At 38.1% G+C, this 18,966-nt stretch overlaps 1 protein-coding gene across 4 annotated transcripts in view; it reads right to left on the reverse strand.

Moving 5' to 3' along the window:
- Galnt13 (polypeptide N-acetylgalactosaminyltransferase 13) overlaps positions 1-18,966 on the reverse strand; it is a 692,094-nt gene that overhangs the window by 636,563 nt on the left and 36,565 nt on the right. For all 4 annotated transcript variants that reach the window (XM_021153165.3, XM_085834905.1, XM_085834906.1 and 1 more), the window contains exon 2: positions 9,546-9,615. The gene's annotated coding sequence lies outside the window, so the exon portion shown is untranslated. The remainder of the gene's footprint in view (positions 1-9,545; positions 9,616-18,966) is intronic.

An 18,966-nucleotide genomic window follows, 5' to 3' on the forward strand; every position in this document is an offset into this window, starting at 1 on the left:
AACTGCTGAAATTGAAGGTTTGAATGCAATAGACCCCAGCAATTCTCTTGCTAAGTATACACCCAACAGAAATACATGAGCATGATCAGCAAGGATTCAAAAAGACTGCTAATGACATGATTCATAATAACTCAAATCTAGAAATAACTCAGATCCCATCAACACTGCAATGAATAAATATTCTGTAGTATTTTTGTGTAATGCAATATGACATGGGCAATAAAAATTAGGGAACCTCGCATAATGCTAACAAAAGTTACAAATACACCATCAGGAAAGAAAGGCTCTCATAGAAAAATGTATGTGGAATGCATAACTATGTGCCAGAGGTATTTTAAGTCATACTATACTAAAAGTATGTGGCAAGGAACATGGGCTGGAATAGTAAAACTATATTGAAAAGCAAGGAAGTAATTAATGTTTAAGCCAGAATATTCTGGAAATAGTAGAAATGGGAACTCTTTGGGAGGAAAAAAATGTATCTGGGATATAAAAAGGCTTCTTAGTCTTTCTGAAGGATGTATAGATAATTTTTAAGAAAAGGACAATATTTTGTCCATTAGATTCATACAATTTCACAACAAAACTTAAATGATAATAATTTCCCGATTATGACTGATAAAATTGTTAATGTATGAGATAAAATTTGATAACCCAACATGAACTACAGATCCACTGTATTTAGAAGACAACTTCCTATTACAACAGCCTTTTAAAAACGAAGAACCTGAAAAACAAAGTTGAATAAATCTCAAAACCATACACTCAAGAAGCTGTTTGCATAAAAATCATCAGAGAATCTTAAATGGCTGAGAATCACCTAAATAAATGTTCAAAGTCCTTAGTGATCATAGAATTTCAAATCAAAAAGACCCTGAGATTCCACCTTATACCAATCAGAATGGCTAAGATCAAAACCTCAGGTGACAGCAGATGCTGGCGAGGATGTGGATAAAGAGGAAAGCTCCTCCATTGCTGGTGGGATTGCAAACTGGTACAACCACTCTGGAAATCAGTCTGGAGGTTTATCAGAAAATTGGAAATATATTTACCTGAAGACCCAGCTATACCACTCTTGGGGATATACCCAAATGATGCCCCACCATGCCACAGGGGCATGTGTTCCACTATGTTCATAGCTGCCTTATTTGTGATATCCAGATACTGGAAACAACCCAGAATTCCCATGACAGAAGAATGAAGACAGAAAATGTGGTTCATTTACACAATGGAATACTACTCAGCTATGAAGAATGAGGACATCCTTGTTCAATATTGCAATCAAATAGAAGGAACTAGTAATTATCGTTCTAAGTGAGGAAACTCATACCCAAAAGGACATGCATGGTATGTTCTCACTAGTAAGTGAATATTAATAAAAAAAAAAAAAGGTTAGAATCTCCAAGACACACTCCACAGAACTCAAAAATGTCAGCAAGTTGAAGGGCCCAAGTGAGGATGCCTCAGTCCCACTAGGGAGGGAGAAGAATGTAATCACCATTGGAGATGGAGGGAGGGACCTACAAGGGAAAGTGAAACAAAGGTTGGGGAAAGAGGGGAACCTGACCTGGTATTGAGTGAGGGAAAAAGACTGAAGTCCTGAGAGCCGCAGAAAGAATAGAAACAGGCAACCTCAGGAGGTAGGAGGTTGGGGGACCCTCCAGAATGCACCAGAGACCTGGGAGATGAGAGACTCTCAGGACTCAAAGGGAGGGACCTTAGATTAAATGCCTGACAATAGGGAGAGGGAACTTATAGCAACACCTCCAGCAGGAAGACATGGCATCAAAGGAGGAAGGGGGTTGCCATCGAACAGTCTCAAGTCTGATCCCTAATTCTGGAAATCAGTCTAGCAGCTCCTCAGAAAATTGGATATAGTATTACCTGAGAGCCCAGCTATACCACTCCTGGGCATATACCTACAAGATGCTCCAACATATAACAAGAACACATGCTCCACTATGTTCATAGCAGCCTTATTTATAAAAGCCGGAAGCTGGAAAGAACCCAGATATCCGTCAACAAAGGAATGGATACAGAAAATGTGGTACATTTACACAATGGAGTACTACTCAGCTATTAAAAACAATGAACTTATGAAATTCTTAGGCAAATGAATGGATCTGGAGGATATCATCCTGAGTGAGGTAACCCAATCACAAAAGAACTCACATGATATGTACTCACTGATAAGTGGATATTAGCCCAGAAACTTAGAATACCCAAGATACAATTTGCAAAACACAGGAAACTCAAGAAGAAGGAAGACCAAAGTGTGAATGGTGAACAAAATACCCATATAAGGAGTTACAAAGACAAAGGTTGGAGCTGAGACAGAAGGATGGACCATCCAGAGACTGCCCCACCTGGAGATCCATCCAATAATCAGCCACCAAATGTAGACACTATTGCATGTGCCAACAAGATTTTGCTGAAAGGACCTGGATATAGCTGTCTTTTGTGAGGCTATGTCAGTACCTGGCAAATACAGAAGTGGATGCTCACAGTCAGCTATTGGATGGATCACAGGGCCCCCAATGGAGGAGCTAGAGAAAGTACCCAAGGAGCTGGGGGGATCTGAAACCCTATAGGAGGAACAACAATATGAAATAACCAGTACCCCAGAGCTTGTGTCTCTAGCTGTATATGTAGCAGAAGATGGTCTAGTCAGCCATCATTCGGAAGAGAGGCCCCTTGGTCTTGCAAACTTTATATGCCCCAGTACAGGGGAACACCAGGGCCAAGAAGTGGGAGTGGGTGGGTAGGGGAGCAGGCGCGAGGTGGGGGGGGGCAGATAGGGGACTTTCAATAAAACATTTGAAATGTAAATGAAGAAAATATTTAATAAAAAAATGAAAAAAGAAGTAGAACAGTAGGAGGGTGGACAGGGTGAGGGTGTGGAGGAATAAAATAAAATATGGAATTTAAAAATTAATTAATTAATTAATTAATTAAAAAAACTCAGCACAGAACCTGAGCCCTTTTCTTCAACAGTGTGATTTGACCAGAACAGAAAAAAAAAAGTGATACTCCCTGTGCTGAACCTCTAGTTCTCCTTGTCAAAATTATTGGTCAGCATGATAAGTAAACTAAGTCTGATATATTGGGCTTTCATGAACCCAAGGTATTAAATCTTCAATTTAACACTCTAGCCTTGTTTCGTTTTGAGCTCTGCTAAGGAAGGATGATAAATCACACTAAGTTGACATATTTACTATTCTAATTTATAATTGAGTAATATCATAAATTACACTGTTCCTGCTGCTAGCCTACAAGTTAATGTGTACCAGAGACTCATCACTCACCATAAGGGAACTTTCTCCCTAAAGGTCAAAAGATTTTTCTCCGTATCTGAGGACCTGTTTAAAGAAGGGACAATGTCTGGAAAATAGGCAAAAGGCTGTTAGCAACTCGCTTTCTAGTCCAGTCACCCTGGAAACATGAATTATTTCTTGAACACGAGTAGCAGAGAAGCAAACTGCAGTCCCAGGAGCAAGGGGCTCCAGTGTTAGATGTGCTATATTTATACTTGATAACCCAGACAAGTTGTTTAACTAATGTTTGTCTCAGTATCCTTTTGGACAGAATAGCAAGGAGGTCAGGAGCATTTAAAGCAAGCCTTGTTCTTGATAAATCCCAACTCCTCTCTGACTATATTCCCTTCCAGATCTCAGCTACCACATCATCCTTCTCCATTCCCATGACTATGACCTCAGGTCCTAATATCATCTTTTAAATCTCATGAGTTTGTCTTGAGATACTGACACTTGATCCTCTTGTCTACCAAATTTCAACCAAAACTTATTGTGAAGACAGTGCCAAAGTTTTATTGAAAGAAAAGGAAAATTTTGTTCACCAGATTAGAGTCCAGAAAATACTCTCCCTCCTCTCCTTTAAATTGCCTATCACATGTGTTTAATATGTTGATTGTTTACCACTGTGACTCTAACCTTTGATCCCAATCTACCTGTTTGCTTTACTTGGTAAACTCACTCTGTGCACCACATAGCTTGTCATGAACTGTGCATGGTGATGCCCCCTTCACTTCTGACATTTGCTAGGCCACTTCTTTGACTAGCCTGATATCATGTCCTACCTCCATCCAGATCTAGGCCAAACACAAATGACAAAATCTTGGAACAAAAGCCCAGCATTAGATATGTTTCCTAGGACCTCCTCATCATGTTCTATTTTTTCTTATTCATACCATTACAGTTTCGTACAGACTTGAAATGGATGCTTAAGTTTAATTGTTTGACACATGTTTATGACATGTTTAATAGTTTCATTTAAAAGTGACCATATACTCTTTCTACAATCTGATAACCACATTTCTTTGAGAGTAATTCTTCTTTCTTCCTCCTATTTCTACCACTGTTTACTGTATCATTAAGGAACATCCCCTAAGTATTAATTGAATTAAATAAAATATAATTGCTAAGCAAAACCCTTAGATTTGCTTTCCAGAGACCAAATCAGGAAAATAAAAGTACAACATTTTAAAAGTCATTCAGGTTCAAACCAAGAGCGTGAATAGAGTAGATCTCCTCTCCAAGGGCCAAGAGAGGGGGACGAACAGTTAAGAACAAAAATTTTTCTCCAGAGAACCTGGGTCTAATTCCCAGTCCCCAAATGGCATCTCACAACCATCTGTGACTCCACTTCTAGAAAATCTGTTGCCCTCTTCTGACTTCCACATGCATCAGGCATGCATATTCATAAACATTAAAAAGTAAAATAACAATTCAAAATTTTTAAATGTGTGTTGGTTGAGACAAATGAACATTAAAAATAAAAGTAAGCTCTTCTACATTTGGAACAATAATCTTTTTAAATACATTTTTAAAATATATCCAATAATGCATTGCTGATTTTGCTTCAAGTGTAAAATACTTGGAGTCAATAATAGCTAAATTTGATCTCCCAAAATGAAGCTTCAGTATGATCATTCAGTCATAAGATGGTGCTGAGAACACCTCACAGCTAAAGGCAATGAAAACAGGAAGATGAGTCAGGAGAAAAACCTCCAAACCTCATTCTAAACTGCTCACCATGACACTGAGAGCAAAGCGGAGTGCAAACAAGATGTGAAGTTAGTCATTTTAACTTGCAAAAGTGAAATAGAAACAAGACGAGGAGCCTCTGAGTTCAGAAAAAAAAAAAAAAGCTGCTTACACGCAAAGGGTTGTTGTTGTTGTTGTTTTGTTGTTTTGGTTTGTTTGTTTTACAAAAAATCATAATCTCCAAGGGAATTGGTTCCTAAGCAGCCCTATCAGCAGTTAATATTTGGCAATTGTTATTACATTTATTTCAGATTAAGTAATACAAGCTCATTACTAAGGAACCTCTACACTTTACAGGCTTTGAGAATAGTGTAGCAGTGGGGGATGGGTAACTGGGGGTAGACACTAGAAGGTCCCAGATGCCAGGGAGGCAAGAGGTTCCCAGGACCCAACAGGGAGGACATTAGACGAAATACCCAACAAAGAGGAGATAGAAACTGTAGAGACCATATTCAATGGATAGCCACAGCCCCCTGGTTGAGGGATGGGGCCACACACCCTCCTCAGAAATATTAATACAGAATTCTTCCTGTCAAAAGGAAATGCAGGGACAAAGAGTGTACCAGAGACTGAAGGAAAGGGCATCCAGAGACTGCCTCACCTAGGGATCCATCCCACCAGCTGACCCCAAACCCAGACACTATTGCTGATGTCAAGAAGTGCTTACTGACAGGAGCCAGGTATTGCTATCACCTGAGAGGCTTGTCAGAGCCTGACCAATACAGATGCAGATGTACACAGTGAAACATCTAACTGAGTGCAGGGTCCCCAATGGAGAAGATTGGGTAAGGATTGTAGAAGCTGAAGGGGTTTGCAATCCCATAGGAAGAACAACAATATCAACTAACCAGATCCCCACAAAGCTCCCAGGGACTAAACCACCAACCAAAGGGAACACATGGGAGGTGGGGGGGACCCATGGATCCAGCAGGATATGTAGCAGAGGATTGCCTTATTGGACATCAATGGGAGGGGTCTCCCTTGGTCATGTGGAGGCTCAATGACCCAGGGTAGGGGAATGAAAGGGCACTGAGGCATAACTAGGTGGGCAGGTGGGGGAGCACCCTCATACAGCCAGGAGGGGAAAGGGGAGGTTGTAGGGTGGCTTGAGGAGGGGAAACTGGAAAAGGAGACAACATTTGAAATGTAAATAAATAAAATAATCAAAAAATCCTATGGCAACATTGTACTACTGTTTCTGTAGCAGGTGATCCATGTACATTTTTGTAAATAAATTCTATGATCCTCACACAATGACAGAGAGACAGAAAGAGACAGACAGACAGAGAGAGACAGACAAACAGACAGAGACAGAGAGACAGAAAGACAGAAAGAATAGTCTTTTCATGCCAAGAAACTGACCTACCAAGGTCTACCATAGAATCTTAGTATCTAGCTTTTAGGCTAAGGACATAAAGAAGCAGTAGAAGAATAAAAGTCTTGATCTGCACTCCCAGAAATGAAAGAGCCAAACTTTCTACTGCACATTTCCCTAATATGAGAATAAATATGACATATCAGAATCCTGATGTTATTCCCCAGGCTACCTGTGTTGTTGAAAATGAAGTGTACACGACAGAGTCCTAATAGTTTCCCTGTGACTGTAACCCTATTTCCATGAATTTGTTACAAAGCACTCCACTGACTGTTCCTCTAAAGTTTTGGCAACCTAAAATTCCAACTATTTTTTTATTTGTTTTTATAAATTTTTCACTTCTTGCTCAAGATAAGAATTTTAGTTCCATTAGCACATCAAAATTGTCACCTTGTACCTCTAAAAGAGCTCATGAACTTATTTTTTACCTTAGGTTGGTAGCTAACACAGAATTTTACAACACAAACACACACACACACACACACACACTATACGTGATGATTTTTGTTTTCTACCAAAGCTATAATGAAAATTTTGCTGTTTATGAAAAAGACTGAAATTCAATATATTTGATCATTTCAATGAAGAGTGTTCATTGAATAGCTGTATTGTATCCCTTATATTGTGTGATTATCAATTATGGTGTTTTATTAATAAATATACTTGAATTGAAAATTCCAACTAGCTGAGCACTAAATAAACAACACCTAGCACCTACCCAGCATCCATGTGTCTATATAGCAAACATCAGTTAAACATGAAAGACACAGTTATTGCTCTTACCTTCATTAAAAATGACATTATGGATTTTTTTCATTGTCTAATAGCTAGTAAATGAGGAATCCAAGATTTAAAGCCAATTTTTCTTAATCTATTAACTAGATTCTAAAGTACCTACTCATGATACCTCATTTTTTACAGAATTATATTAGGAAAAAATGCATAAACATCAGCACTCCCACTATTAAATTCCTATTTTTTTTCTTCAAAAGCCTACTCCAAAGCTGTCACTCACATCATACTCCTTAACTAAACCAGATAGTTAAGTAGGTAATTGCTATGGTCCCTAGAGTCTCTACCGTACATTAAAATAGTCAGTTATGGTTAGTCTCTTGTAATATTTATTTTGTTTGCTGTACCTTACATAGGTTAGGCAAGTATCCTACCTCTGGCCTATACCCCAACATAAGTTCTGTAAGGTTTGTCTGATTTAATGAATGAATACTTGAGAACTTCAATATTCTAACTTTATTTTATCAAGTAAAATTTTAACTTTCTTTCATGAACTTTCATTTTTATTATACCTCAAAACAGTCTAATTTGAGAGTGAAACATCACTCAACATAAATAAAAACAATGACATAATAAATAAGACCAACAGGTGAAAAACCAACAGCAGGAAAACCATTTTCAGCCCTCTGTTTACACAAATCCAAAACTCCCATTCACAATCAGAATATGATGAACTCTTTTTTTTTAATTAGGTATTTTCTTCATTTGCATTTCAAGCCCTCCATATCCCCTCCCCCAACCCCCTACCCACCCACTCCCATTTCTTGGACCTGGCGTTCCCTTGTACTGAGGCATATAAAGTTTGCACAACCAATCGGCCTCCCTTTCCACTGATGACCAAATAGGCTATCTTCTGATACATATGCAGCTAGAGACACAAGCTCTGGGAGGGTACTGGTTAGTTCATAATGTTGTTCCACCTATAGGGTTGCAGATCCCTTTAGCTCCTTGGGTACTTTCTTTAGCTCCTCCATTGGGGGCCCTGTGATCTATCCAATAGCTGACTGTGAGCATCCACTTCTGTATTTGTTAGGCCCCGGCATAGTCTCACAAGAGACAGCTATATCAGGGTCCTTTCAGCAAAATCTTGCTAGTGTATGCAATGGTGTCAGTGTTTGGAGGCTGATTGTGGGATGGATTCCCGGATATGGCAGTCTCTAGATGGCCCATCCTTTCGTCTCAGCTCCAAACTTTGTCTCTGTAACTCCTTCCATGGGTGTTTTGTTCCCAGTTCTAAGAAAGGGCAAAGTGTCCACACTTTGGTTTTCGTTCTTCTTGAGTTTCATGTGTTTCACAAATTGTATTTTATATCTTGGGTATTCTAAGTATCTGGGCTAATATCAGTGAGTACATAGCATGTGAGTTCTTTTGTGATTCAGTTACCTCACTCAGGATGATGCCCTCCAGGTCCATCCATTTGCCTAGGAATTTCATAAATTCATTCTTTTAAATAGCTGAGTAGCACTCCATTGTGTAAATGTACCACATTTTCTGTATCCATTCCTCTGTTGAGGAGCATCTGGGTTCCAGATGAACTCTTAATATGCAGGCTCTTACACAGAAACTATTGGTGGAAACAAATGTCTTTTTTGAAAACTTAAAGTCATCACTTTGAAGAAACATTGAGCAAACCATTAAGGAGAAGAATGAAAGGTAATGTTTATATATAAAGTACAAGATAGATAGATAGATAGATAGATAGATAGATAGATAGATAGATAGATAGATAGAATATTTTTTAACAAAATAGATATTGGAACCTGGCTAATATCACTAAACACCCCCTTTATTCTGTCAACTAAGTTAAGAATAACATATATGGAAACTTTTCCTGCTCCTGGGGTGCCTCATCCTGCCTTGATATGAGGGTTTATGCCAAGGTTTCTTGTATCTTGTTATGCTGTGTTCAGTAGGTATCCCTGGTAAGCCTGATCTTTTCTTAAGAGAAACAGAAGGAGTGGATCTCAAAAAGAGAGTTGCAGCAGGGACAGGGAGAAGTAGAAGGAACGGGAGCTGCGTTGGGGATGTATTGAAAGCAAATTAATAATTAATTAATTAATTAACATGCCACTGACATAGTAAATCAGAATGATATAAGTGAATAACTACAACAATAATGAAATCAGTAACTAGAAAACTTGAAACTGTACAACTTAATTCAGACTCACAAATACCCCATTTCCTAGCTTTATACACATTCTCTCTCTAATCCTAAATGTCAAGAACTTGACAGAAAAAAATGCTTTTTTCTGAATGACTGACAAAAATTTCATGTGACTATAAGTGACTGAAAAACAAAATTACGGATCACTTACTGTATATGGTGTTTGACTGTTTCAAAATGATTTGAAAATATCCATCTTCAAAAGACTCCTAAAAATATGTCTGTGAAGGAATAAAAATGCAAAATATAAGAAATTGACAATGTCACCAAAGAAATGGTAAAGGTCTACAAACAAGCAATACATAATTTCATACTACGAAATACTTTTGCAAAAGACATGTTATATAGCTAGCAAGTAGGAAGGCTAGTGAACAGAAATATTTCCATCTATATGTGAACATTTTAAATAACTGTCAAAGATACTTATAAAATACAAGAACACAGCACTCAAACTCCAGAATAACTTTTGAGTACAATTTTTATACAAAATATTAATAAAATCACATCAAAGCAACTCAAAACTATAGTACACTTCTAAGAAAATTTAGGTAGATGTTTAAGGTAGTTATTTAAATCACACAAAATTTTTAAATGCACTTTTGTCTAAATATGAAAATAACTGAATTAGAAGTGAATTCTGCTTGAATTATCCAGAAAATTGCACCAATTCACGCTGTAATTGCATTTCAATTCTAACTGAAATCATTTACTGAGAAAAATGCTTGCACACCTCACAAAAATACACCCACAGATGGTTTCTGCTTTCTGCAATGTCAACATGAGTCGAAGAAGAAAGTGATTTAGTCAGGCTGTATTAATTAATTTGTTTTAAAGGATTATTATTAAAAGGACACAATAACATTGAAGCCAGAGATATTTCTATTTACGTAAGCTTTATAATGAGTATATGTTTGTTAAAGAGTTATTCAAAAGAAACAAACCACAAACTAATGAAAATTATATTAAGCCTTTAAAAAACCGTGTTATTTCAGACTGATCAAGCTCACTGTAGTTATAACTACCATGATTAGCAAGCTTCTTTAGGGGAATGTTAATTTCAAAGAGGAGTGGAATCTCTGACATTTATAAAATGTGTCATAATATAAGGGGTCTTTTGTTTTCTAGAGCATAGAAAAGAGACCAGGATGGGACTTGTTTCTATCTGGCCCATGAACAGATGATTTTGCTTCACTTAACTTATAGCTTACCAACAAGAGGAAAGCTATATAGAATCATCAGGACTGAAGATAAATGAAAAGAATAAACCTAGAAATACTCAATAAACAAGGTATTTCTTTTTCAGAGTTCTTAAAACTTAACAGAATAAGTAAATTTGTCTTCAGTTAAACTTTAAATAAAATAAGCTATAATAAAAAGCATATTACTATATTAGTGTGCCTACTAAGTAAATGCACATTAAGGGAGCCTGAGTTAAACAAAAATCATGTGGTTTCTCAACTAGACAGGTTAGTAGGAGGTGATCAATGCCTCACAACTAACCCTTCTAGAAATATTCAATAAACTAGGTTTTACATTTTCAGAGTTCTTAGAACTTAACAGAATATATATATATATATATATATATATATATATATATATATATATAGTCATATTCATGTTCCTCCTTCAGGAATTATTCTCCCTGCCAAGGTTAATGACTCCATAGTCATCAGCAGAAGTAGAAGATAGAGTGTTTCTGATGGATCACCAAAATGGTAGAATGATGTGGCCTTCAGGATAGCTCTTAAGGCTGTGGGAAAGAACTCTGAAAACATGAATTAAAAAAAAAAATGTAATTTCTCAACTCCACAACTATAAGGATGCAATATGAATTATATAAGGGGTATTCACAGTCTTTTAAAAAAAAGGCAACTGCATTATGAGCCTGGATGTCAAAAACATATTACAGAAGGAGATAAAGAGTTTTGGGGAGTGGCAATCATAAGGCAAGATTCCACCCAGCTAAATAAATTGTTTGACCTTACAAAGGCAGGCAATCTCTGAATTCATTTATAATATTTTTTAAAAGTATACTTGTTATTTCTCTCTGTGAGTCAAGGGGCTGGGATCAAGGAATGCTAATATGTGGGATAATCAAAAGGGAACCTGGAGTAAATGAATGAAATGATATGTAAATAAAAGACTTGGCCGGGCGTGGCAGTGCACTCCTTTAATCCCAGCACTCAGGAGGCAGAAATAGGAAGATTTCTGAGTTCCAGGCTAGCCTGGTCTACAAAGTGAGTTCCAGGACTGCCAGGGCTATACTGAGAAACCCTATCTCAAAAAAAAAAAGATTAATAAATAATAAATAAATAAATAAATAAATAAATAAATAAAAATAAAACACTTGGCTTTGGTCTGCAAGAACTGAGCAATCTTGATGAGCTGTTTAGAGATCTAGACAGAAAGCTGCCTAGAGTAGAACACAGGTTGCCAGCATGTACACCACACTTGACTTCTAGTAATTCTTTTACCCTTTCTGAATACCACTTCTTCAGGACCCCCTACCAAGCCAAGGATGGTCCTTGGCATATCATGCTACATGACTTCAAAAATACCTCAAGGCTGCACCAATCAAAACAGCATAAATGACACAAAGGCTAATGGAACAGAATAGCGAGCCTAGGAGTAAGCCCTTACATCAAACAGCAAAGGGGCAAATTAGGGATACCACCACTTGTCCAAAAATTGGTCATGAGAAAATAGCATCACACACAAAACAATGAAACTAGAACTCCATGTTATAAAAGTCAAGTGGATGCTCACAGTCATCTATAGGATGGATCACAGGACCCCCAATGGAGGAGTTAGAGAAAGTACCCAGGGAGCTAAAGGGGTCTGCAACCCTATAGGTGGAACAACAATATGAACTAAACAGTACCCCCCAGAGCTCCTGTTTCTAGCTGCATATGTATCAGAAAATGGCCTAGTCGGCCATCATTGGAAAGAGAGGCCCATCGGTTTTGCAAACTTTATATGCCTCAGTACAGGGGAATGCCATGGCCAAGAAGTGGGAGTGGGTGGGTAGGGAAGTGGGGGGAAGGTATGGGGGACTTTTGGGATAGCTTTGGAAATGTAAATGAAGAAATACCTAATTAAAAATTGTAAAAAAAAAAAAAAAAAAAAAAAAAAAAAGATTAACTACAATCTTAAAAGTAAAACTAGAGTTGGTAAAGATCTTTCACATAGAGGGCTTATTAATATCCAATATATATAAAGAACTTAAGAAGGTAGACTGCAGAGTGTTTTGGATAGCCCTGGGGCTAATTATATTTGATGTTAATTCAGTTCTCCTGTGAGGGATTGTGAACAGGAATGAGTCACCACTCAGGTGATTTCCTGTAACCCTGCTTCCCATCTTAATTTGTAAAATAAAGGAGAGCTGATGATTGGGCAGATAAAGGGAAGGTGGAGTGGAAGGTAGAGCTACAGAAGAAGGAGGTTTGGGAGAGAGAGGATGCAGAGAAGGAGGAAGAAGAAGAAAAGTGGAGCAAAAAACATATGGCCTGGAGAAACCACAAGTTATAAGGGGTTTCATAGATAAGAGAAGATGGTAGTATAGCTGTAGATCTGCCCAGTCTAGGCGCCTACCATGTATTCATATTAATTGAGTTGTGTTTTTATTGCTGGGGCATATTTGCGTTGGAAATTTACAACAGCAGAGAACCAAATAATCCTATTAAAAATGGCGTACAGAGCTAAACAAAGACTTGAAACTGAGGAATTTCGAATAGCAGAGAAGAACCTAAAGTAATCTTCAACATTCTTAGTCATCAGGGAAATGAAAATCAAAAAGACTCTAAGATTCCACTTTGTACCAGTCAGAATGGCTAAAATCAAAAACTCAGTTGAGAGCAGATGCTGGAGAGGTTATAGAGAAAGTGGATCACTCCTCCGTTGCTGGTGGGATTGCAAGCTCGTACAACCATGCTGGAAATCAGCCTGACAGTTCCTCGGAAAATTGAAAATTTTACTACCTGAGGACCCAGCTCTACCACTCCTGGGCATATACTCAGAAGATGCTTCAACATGTAATAAGGACACATGCTCCACTATGTTCATAGCAGCCTTATTTATAATAGCCAGAAGCTGGAAACAACTCAGATGTCCCTCAGCAGAGGAATGGATACAGAAATTATAGTACATTTATACAATGGAATACTACACAGCCATTAAAAATCAATGACTTCATGAAATTCACAAGCAAATGGATAGAACTAGAAAATATCATCCTGAGTGAGTTAACAAGGTCACAAAAGAACACACATAGTATCTACTCACTGATAAGTGGATATTAGGAAAAAAGCTTGGAATACCCATGATACAATTCACAGAACAAATGAAGCTAAGGAAGGAAGTTCAAAGTGTGGATGCTTCAGTTCTATTTAGAAGGTAAAACAAAATAATCAGGGAAGGTAGAGGGTAGGAGGAACTTGGAAGGAAGAAAGGAGGGGGAGAGAAAAAAAGGTGGGACAGGATCAGGTGTTGGTGGAGAGAGAGGTGTGGGGGGGAATGTGTCAGCATCTGAACACAGGTGTGTAGCAATGGGGGATTGGGATCTGTGTGTAGCCACAAGAAAGTTCCAGATGCCAGGCAAGAACGAGTCTCCCAGGACTCAACCAGGCTGACATTAGCTGAAATACACAACAAACGGGAGAGAGAATCTGTAGAGACTATATCCAGAGATTAGGCATGGTCCTAGGTTGAGGGATGGGACCAGCCACCCTTCTCAAAAATTTAACCCAGAATTGTTCTTCTCTAAAGGAAATACAGGGACAAAGAGTTGAGCAAAGACTGAAGGAAAGAGCATCCACAGACTGTCTTACCTGGGGATGTATCCCATATGCAGGCACCAAACCCATTCACTATTTCTGATGCCAAGAAGTACTTACTGACAGGAGTCTTATATTGATGTCTCCGGAGAGGCTCTTCAATAAGAGCCTTACTGATACAGATTCGGATGCTTGCAGACAACGATCAGACTAACACATGGTCCCCAATGGAAGAGGTAGGGAAATGACTAAAGGAGCTGAAGGGGGTTGCAACCCCATAGGAAGAACAACAATATCAACCAACTAGATGCCCCAGAACTCCCAGGGACTAAACCACCAACCAAAGAATATACGTGGAGGGACCCAGGCCTCTAGCTGCATATGTAGGAGACGGTGCCTTTTTCTGGCATCAATGGAAGGGGAAGCCCTTAGTCCTGTTAAGGCTTGATGCTCCAGCACAGGGAAATGCTAGGGCAGTGAGACAGGAGTGGGTGGGTGGGTGCGTGGGTGGGTGGGGGAGCACACTCATAGAAGTAGGTGGGAAGGGGTGGAATAGGGGCTTTTTGGAGGGGAAACTGGGAAGGAGATAACATTTGAAATGTAAATAAATAAAAGAACCGATTTTTTTAAAAAGTAAAACTAGAAAGTACAAATGCAACAGAAGAACGGATAGGAAGAAAAATGTGTCAACACATTGAAAAGAGCAAGTATTTGTTGGACAAAAACCACAAAGGTATAAATAAAATAAAAGTGACAATAAACAAATAAGAGAGCATGCAACTTAAAACCCTCTACATAACAAAGGAAAATCAGCAGACACAGGATTTAAAAAGATATCTGCAAAATGCACATCAGGTGAGAAGCTGATACTCACTATATACAAAGATTTCTAAAAACTCAAGGTGCAGATAGGTTTAAACAAATATTTATGAAAATTCGTAAATATGTTAAAAATAATTCAAGATCACAAGTCACCAGAAAAAATACATATCAAAGTCAAGTGATACTAACTCACTCTAGAAAGTATAGCTGTTATCAAAAAGACTATAAGAAAGAATGTCGGAAAGAATACAGAAAAATGATAGCTCTACCCAGTTTGGCGGAAATGGCAATTAGTATACTTACTATAGAACACAAAAAATTCAAAATACACCCACCAAATTATACAGCAATGTTATTCCTGTGGAAATGCCATCAGTCTGTTAAAGAAACATTCACTACCCATGTTCATTGCAGCCCTATTCACACAGTCACAATATGGGGGAAGGAGGGACTAGAAATTATCAACAAATCTTGTAAAGAAAATGCCATACAATTAAACCATAAAGAAAATGGAATCTATGGTTTTCAAAATGTTGACATTTTGTGTTCCTTTTGTGCACGGTTTCCATGACACAGCCAACAACAGGACAACAAAGAGGAGTCCCAGTGAGGATCAAGTATGGATGGTGTAGTAGAGGTCTTGAACCAGACCAGTGATTTATTGCAAGGAGAAAAAAAGTATTGACAAAGGGGTATACTGTGGGAAATATTGTGACAATAAATCTTCCACAATGAGATGTTTTCTATGATTTGTTTTGCTTGGTTACTTTGGATGTGTGTGTGTGTGTGTGTGTGTGTGTGTGTGTGTGTGTGTGTGTGTATTGTTTCTCATTTTCATTTGGGGAGAGATTACAAGTGAAAAGCATGGATATGAAGGGACAGGGATGGGATATATGATGTGTAACTCATAAAGAATAAGAAGTTTAAAAACAAGATTCTTCACAAGTAAATTAAAAATAAATATTTGTGAGGCTGGGCTCAGAGCACATGCAATACATTTCCCTCTCTGCTTCTCTTGTGTAAAACATTTTCTATATTCACCTAGTTCCTATTTTTCCAAACACTGTTGGAAAGCCTTGCCCCTGGTTTAAGTCCTTTCTTGCCAATACCCACTAGTGCGCTGTGATTTACAGCTGGAGTTTGTGCCTTCCCTTAACCTTGTATGCTTGCATCACTTACAGAAACAACTCCTTAGAATACTGTCATTTACAGCACGCCCCAGTTCAGGTGCTCAAACATTAGCTTAATCTGTATACATATTTTAAACATCTGTGGGTTTGAAGTGTGATTCATTTCAATACATATTTGATAATTTTAAATTTTCACTGTTTTTTATATTTTATTTGAGCAGGGTATGTGCCATGGTACACCTGACATGGACAGACAGGAGTTGCTTCTTCCCTCCCATCACCAGCTTTCCTATCTTGATGCATGTGCCATATAATAATTATAAAGGAAAAAGTTCAATTTAATTCAATGAACTAGACCAAGGGAATGCTGAATACTAAAGGGAAGATCAAAAACGTTTGCCTACTTTATGGTATACTGCAAAGCTTTAGAAATACAAACATATTTTTCACAAATCTTAATATATAAAGGCCTGAAATCCCACATTACACTATCCCAGAATTGGGTCTTAGTATAATTATGGTTTAAAAATACTAATGAAATGTGTGACTTTGAGACCTTTTTCACATTGTTTTCCATATGAAACAAAACAAAGCAAGCAAACAAACAAAAAACCCACACATGTGGAATTTAAGGTGACAATTGAAACAGAAATGTTCAGAGAATAAGTAATTTAGAAAAGACATGAGGGCAACCACAGAATACAGCCACTAGCTTCAGCAGTATCACACAGGGTAAACCTGGAAAACACATGGTAATCAAAAAATAATTATTATTTGAAAGATTAAAATTAAAAAAACATATGAGTGGATGATAAATGAACACAGCAAACTCTTCCTCTCAGTTGAATGTCCCTTAAATAAATGGAGGTAAGAAGGATTTATAAAACCAAGTATTAAGCAAACATAATACTGGGGAGAAAACACCTATGTTTCTTCTAGGGGTTACCTTTCAGAAGTCTGGAAGCATCTACCCACAAATTAGCTATTAATTATAACAGGGAAGATTTCATGTACAATGGAAAAACTTGGCAGAGACTTTCTTACCTAATTGTCAAGAACATCAATGATGGGGCACATACACAGGATGTACTTAAGAAACACTCAACACTTCTTTGCATGTGCATGCCAAAACGCATAAACTGAATTGGTCATTAAGAACCGTCAAGAAAACGCAACTGAAGGACTTTGTCCAAAATATCTGTCTCGACCTTTCAAACACCAAAGTAATTAAAAACTGTTGAAATGTTTAAGATTAAAATACATTTAAAGGGAAGAAACAAATGCTTCTCTAATTGAAGCTAAATATTGTGAGACGAAAAAGTACACCAATGATGCAAAATGTCTTAGCTTTAATAATTGGGATTTGACTGTGTGTACAGAATTTCCTTATTATTAGGAAACACACAAATACTTTGATGTAGGCAAAAAAAAAGCATGTAGTGTCTCTATAGATGCAATAAGAGAGAGAGCATAAAGCAAAGGGCCTAGATCAACTGCTGAGTGTAGCAAAGGTACTCAGAGTTCAAGTACACTCATTATAACTTTAAAACTAGCCATGAAATTAGGTGGCAAAGTGTTGTCCTCTGGATCTATCATGGAAGTAGTTACCTGCACAAGACTGGAACAGGGTCAAGACAGTTAAATATCACACCATGGAGACGGGAAGGGCTCCTTAGACACGGCTAAGAGCACATTAATGTTTAAAATCTGCCAATATAGAGAGAGTCACTTTTCTTTGGAGGTGGTCACTGGTAGATTGCGCATTCTTTAGGGGCAGGTAATGCCTGTTTAAAAGTGCTACTTAGATTTGGTGTGTTACAACAAAAGAGAAAAAACAGGAGTAGGAAAAGGAAAGTGGCAAAAACAAAAATAAAGAAACAAAAACCAAACAATAACAACAAAACAATTAAATTGGGAGAGTGTTGTGTGTCCAGAGAGTCCTAGAGAAGTTGTAATGGGTAAGTGAGAGTGATTGTTACCAGGATACATGGTACCCATATATGAAATGGGAAAGAGTTAAATAAAATAAACAAATGTAGCTAAGCAGGGGGCTGGTGAGATAGCTCAGTGAGTAAAAGCTTTTGCCTAACCACCTGACTTTGAGGCCCAGACCCACATCATGAAACAAACTAATTTCTGCATGAACTTCTCTGTCTGCCATGTTCTTGCTATGGTCTGTACATGTGTGTGAACATACATACAAATTAATAAAATGAATAAATAAATGTAATTTATAAAATTAAAATATTGAGCCAATGTTTTGTCAATTACTAGGGCAATCAGAAACACTTAGTGTTTGGTTCCTGGACTCCAGCGAACTAAAGAACTTAGTCTGCACAGGTGAGAGTGTTCACCACAGAGGCAGACAGCTTCTGGGACAGGCGGGAGCCACAGAGCCACTGAGGCAGCACCCTTTTGGGGCTGCAGACATCTGGCACCCTCCCAGCTGGAGTACAGTGGTCCGCCCTGCATGGGAGCCCTCTTCCTCAGTAGCAGGGAGCTCCATCTTGGATCCGGGACTCCGCCGAACTTAGGAACTTAGTCTGCACAGGTGAGAGTGTGCACCACAGAAGCTGACAGCTTCTGTGACCTGCCAAAGCAACACAGCATCTGGGAAAGGTCCTGTTTTGGGCCTTCTTCTTCGGCCAGGAGGAGGTCCAAACACCAGATTTCTGTGCACCTTCCCTGTAAGAGGAGAGCTTGTCAGCAGAGAGTGCTCTAACCACTGAATCTCAGAGGAGAGAGCCTGTCTCCCAGGTCTGCTGATAGATGGTAATCAGAATCACCAGAAGAACAATCTCTAAACAGAGACAACTATAAGGACTCCAGAGATTACCAGATGGTGAAA

Source organism: Mus caroli, unplaced genomic scaffold (assembly GCF_978045245.1).
Source record: "Mus caroli unplaced genomic scaffold, Mus_caroli_1 scaffold_2, whole genome shotgun sequence".
NCBI lineage: Eukaryota > Metazoa > Chordata > Mammalia > Rodentia > Muridae > Mus > Mus caroli.